Below are 5,744 nucleotides of genomic sequence, written 5' to 3' on the forward strand. Positions count from 1 at the left end.
GGATCTAAACTCTGCAGGACACTGGCCCTCCAGACCTGAGTTTGGGCACCCCTGTGTAAACATACCTGGCAATAAAGCTCATTCTGATTCTGATTGCAATCCGATTAAGAAAATAGTTCTGCACTTGAAGCTGACATAAAATTTTAAATTATCACCTAAAACGGCATATTTTACCATAACGAAGACAAGCTGTATGTTGATATTTTTAACTCTGAGGGAGTCCCATTAATCAATCTGCAACTGATAGAAATGCATTTAACCAGAATATTGTCTTTTACAAAATAAGATCAATAATTACATTACTGCTGTCCATGTGAACATAGTTTACATCAGCCGTAATCTAATTATGGGTCTTATTCTGAATAAGACAATATACTAATTTAAGGCATTTACATCAGCTGCTTTTAGAATACACATTTCATTTACCTGTTTTTATGTTATAGACCTTGGATCAAATAGTGGCACGTCAGCACATTCACAGCCATGCCGTCCGAGGTTCTCTCCAGACCTTCACTTATCAACATGCAGCTTGTCTTTATGGTATCATATGCAGTTTGGGTGTTTTATTTTAGCTTTATGAAAGCTTCAAGTGCAGTTGTCATGCTAAGCACATAATATTTTATTTGTAGCATTAACCACTTTTTAATCACTATAATTTTGTTTCAAAAGTTTGTTTTTTTTATTGCACTATACTAGTTACATCCCACTGAAATATCAATAAGTTCATAAAATCAATGTGCTTTTACAGGAGTGTAAACTGATTTTTTGTTGAAATCCAGATTGCTCAGCAGCAGGTGGAGACTGCTGTGGTGGAGATTGTGGGGGTGTCAGACGGCGAGGACAGCCTTACTCTGCTGACCAGTGTTTTTGAGGAGTTCACTGTTCCAGTGGACCTCTACCACGGCAGCATAGATGAACTTGTTGAAAGCCTACCTGTCAGAGTCAGAGTCCAGATAAAACACACATGCAAACATGTTACAGATGTGTCCTTAGTCCAGTCTTAGTTATTGAGTTTAGTTTAATTAAAATTAAGTGAAAACGATTTACTAGTTTAGTTCATTTTAGTTGTAGCCGGTAGTTAATTTAATTTATGTAGTAGCTGTTCACATTTAGTAGTAGCTCACATTTAGTAGTTTACAGTAATTAATTTTGTTGTAGTACAGTTTGTTTAGATACAGTTTGTATTTAGTTTATGTTAAGATTTGTTTTCTGTTAATTTACATCTTTTTGTTGCATTTAATTTGTTACAATTTTTTTTATTTATTCATGTTTTAAACTTTTAAATATATTTTCAATTCAAAAAGTTGTTAGTCTGATATTTTCACACATATATGCATTTAAGTTACCTCAACAGTCAGTATGTGTAACTAGTATGTTTAACTGTGGAGCACATGCTAGCATTAGCATCAACATTTTCAGCCTGTCACAAAAAGGAAAGAGTTTCTTGTTTACATTTTGTAAATTTTTCATAATTAATGGCATCATTGGCATTCTGTGTATTTCAAAAGTTTTTGACATTTGTAACGCCCAGGGAATAAAATAGATGTCGGAACATATAATCACCACTTCATGTTCACTCACTGATGGGGAGACAGTATACCTTTCAGTAAGAAATGGTAGCAACCCTGAATTTAAAGAGGGGCAGTCATACGTAGGAAAAAAAACTTCACCCTCTCGCACAAATATGGGCGGCCATGCTTGTTCGTCAATCGAGCAACTATGAAATTTAAAACAGCTCCACTTCCCATTACTGAGGAGGCCAAAAGAGCAGCTAAAGAGGCCCTCTATCCACCTTCCCCACGCAAGACTGGTGAAGAAGATGACATCTTCACAAACAGGAGCTACTTGACTCTCCAGGGGCAGATAGAAAAAGTGAGTGACTTTAAAAGCATAATTGAATATCTAACACAGTTATCCTGATTTACTTACTAAAGGCACCTGGAAGCTATTTAGGGCTTTTCCACTGAAGGCATGGGTTCATAGTTCCCTGATCTATTGGTGGGCATACTTACTTTTTGGCATGTTCAACCCATAATAATAATAACAGGATGATTTTAGGGTCAGAACAAGGTCTAAACCTATCACATGCCATAAGAAACAGTGACACGGTATTTTAAAAAGTGTTAAAGATGTAAACAAACTTATAACTTACTATAACCAAGCTCCTATAACTACCCAGTGCAAATAAAGCCACTATTGTACTTGTGTTTCTCAATCATGATAATGAAGTCTGCTAACAGCCTGATCTGACATACACAATTTAGGTGAATTAATCTTGAATGGGAGAACATTAGAAGTAATACACAAAATATTTAGTGTTGAGGGATTGCCAGACCAGGATTGATGCTGCGTCCCAATGTCCCTACACTAAAGCCTTTAAGTATGTACTCCTTTGGTAAAGAAAAAGTACACACTTTCGAGTGTGTAGTAGAAGAGTAGGCAAGCTTTGGGACATACTATCACCACACACAACTGTGTCTTTACCCTGTCACAGTAAACTGGCCTGTCAATCATCTTGTCACAATTAACATCCTCCACATTTAATTTAACTTAACATCCAACTGTATTGGATAGAAAAGCAGCATGTTGATCTGCCATTCGGGGGTCTTTCATGCCAAAATGCTCATATTTTATGCATAATGATGCATTTAAAAGTTAATGAACAAACGTGTGTTTATAAAAGTTCACATTGCTGTTCCAGAGAAAATATAACACAGATAACATTCAATATTTTTTTTACCAGGTTAAATGTTGATTATTAGTAACTTAAACCCCTTTTTCTAAACATTTCTAGTTAGCCGCCAGTCACGCACAACCGCCACCTTAAGTCCACCATAACACCGGATGGCATAAGAAAAATTGTTTCATCCAACTACACAACTGTCTAGCTACACAATATAAGCTGCACAATACATCAGAGATGCCCAAAGTTTAGCTCCAACTTGCCTCAACACACCAGCTGGGAAGTTTCTAGAATATTAAAATCTGCATTCTGTTTTCTACTCTCCTGTGAATAAATATCTGATCATTGCTTCTACTTACTGTAAGTTCGTCATTCTTAGTATAGAAGTGAGATTGAGTAGCTGGCTGTCTGATGCAGTCACAACAACCTGAACACAATCAAAACAGTGGAGATGATAGTGGACTTCGGGAACCAAATAATAACTATGTCTGCACCATGTCTGTATTTTCTACACTGGAAGATACTGACACCAAGAAAAAATCCTTATATGTGTAAACACAGTTAGCAAGAAAGCTCTTTCTGATTCTGATCATCCCTAATTATCATTGAAATGACTACTTATTTCTTGGTACACAAAGTGAAAATATTGATGGGAAATGAAGGAATTGTAAATCTAAACACAGTTTTCAGTTTTACAGTATAATCTGTATAATTTTACTTTGACCAAACAAAAAGGTGAATAAAAAAAACCAAGATGCTGCCAAAATTTTGTTCACCCTCCCAATGTATTTTTCTCTGGCTCAGCCTGATCAAAATAAGCCCAGCTGGATGGAAACATGTCCAATCTGGCAACACTGTTCCTGGTTTTGTGTTTGAGTGTCATGTGAAAACCAGGTTTGTCTGCCAGTCTGTAAAGTCACGGATAATAAAATATCCACTAGATGTTAGTGTCCGACAGACACTCGGAGAACTTACAGACTAGCAGTAAATAAACTCCAGTAATACTATGTGCAGCGCAACGCATTTTTGCTTTAATGCCACTGGTTCAGTATAAAAAACAGGGTCAGGTGATGGAAGCCCGTCAATCAATATATTGTCTTGTTGGAGACATAAATGCTTATCACTATACAAAATAAAAGTTGACTGACACTCAACCCTACAAAGCCAATGCTAGTGAACCAGCATCTCCAGCTTTATTTTGCTTGAGTACAGAATGAATATGTTGGTCCACTAACTAGACCAGCACTATACCAGTATAACCCAGCCTGCAGCAGCACTATACTAGCATCAACCAGTCTGGACCAGCACTATACCAGTATAACCCAGCCTGCAGCAGCACTATACTAGCATCAACCAGTCTGGACCAACACTATACCAGTATAACCCAGCCTGCAGCAGCACTATACTAGCATCAACCAGTCTGGACCAGCACTATACCACTTTAACCTGTCACGTCTGTGTGCATGTTGTGATGAGGTGTGGTTTCAAGGAGATGCCGGGAGAACAGGAATATAAATGAAAAAACTTTAATAACCAAAACAAACAGAAAACCAGGAGTATACATGAAACACAAAGTGACTTCATCGACGGACACTGGGAGTGAGCAGACACAGACTTTAAATACACAGAGACAAGGCTGCGGCTACAAATGAGATAACAAGGGGGAAATACAAATATGTGCAAGACTGAACCAACTAATACCAAACCAGAAAGGGGGAACAGGGACTAAACCAAATGAACTAGAAACAGAGGGAGAAAAAACACAAGGAAAACAGAACAGAAAAAAACAATAATCCTGACAAAACCAGCATAGATCAGTTTGGAATGCATGCTGGTTTATGCTGGATTTTTCAGCAGGGTCCTCATGGATTTGCTCGATTCTTGATCCTATTCCCCCTTTCGCTCCCACTTTACTTCCTCCCATTTCAACTTACTGTCCTGTCTGAAATAAAGGCATAACAATGCTAAAAACAAATATCTCTCATAATAACAAATGCTCTCATAAGGAGAAGAAAACAATAGCTGTTTTCCTTAGCATCTCCAAATAGTTAAATAGTTAAAATGCTCTTAAAATGCAGATTACTGCTAAATGTAGTTTTGTCACAAACTTGGTTAAAACAATCAGGTATATTTCCTTTTTTTTTTTTTTTTTTTTTTACATTTACATTTATTCATTTAGCAGACGCTAATTTTATCCAAAGCGACTCACAATTGGGAATACAGCAAGTAATTCATCCTAAGGAGGCAGATCAACATAGAACTGGTGATTCACTGTGTCAAAAGCTGCGGATAGGTCCAGCAAGATGAGTACTGATGATTTGGAATCAGCTTTTGCCGCTCGCAAGGCTTCAGTGACAGACAGTAGTGCAGTCTCAGTTGAATGGCCACTTCTGAAACCTGATTGGTTAGAATCCAATAGATTGTTCTGTGAGAGGAATAAAGATAGCTGGTTGAAAACAGCTCGTTCCAGTGTTTTTGCCATGTATGGAAGGAAAGAGACCGGTCTGTAGTTGTCTATGAGTGAAGAGTTAAGTGTAGGTTTTTTGAGCAGTGGGGTTACCCGGGCCTGCTTAAATGTAGTGGGGAAAGTGCCTGTGAGTAGAGATGTGTTGATGATGTGTGTGAGCGCTGGTAGGATTGTAGGAGAGATTGCTTGGAGAAGGTGTGAGGGGATAGGATCTAAAGGACATGTCGTCGGATGGCTGGAGAGGAAAGTTTGGTTACTTCTGCCTCCGAGGAAGGATAGAATGAGAAGAGGGGAGTTGGAACCCCATAGAGTTCCATTTGTGAGTGTGGTCAATTGTAGTTCCTGTATGTGTGGAGCTGAGAACTTGATACTTGATCCATTACTGATAGATGTAGTTTTGTCTGTAAAGAATGTGGCGAAGTCATCCGCTATTATAGAAGTTGTGGGAGGTGATGGAGGGGGACAAAGTAGTGTATTAAAAGTTTTGAAAAGGTTGCGTGCGTCCGGAGCATTGTTGATCTTGTTGTGGAAGTATGAAGATTTGGCAGTATGTACTTGGGTAGAGAAGGATGAGAGCATAGACCTATACATCCT

Source organism: Garra rufa, chromosome 4 (assembly GCF_049309525.1).
Source record: "Garra rufa chromosome 4, GarRuf1.0, whole genome shotgun sequence".
Lineage (NCBI taxonomy): Eukaryota > Metazoa > Chordata > Actinopteri > Cypriniformes > Cyprinidae > Garra > Garra rufa.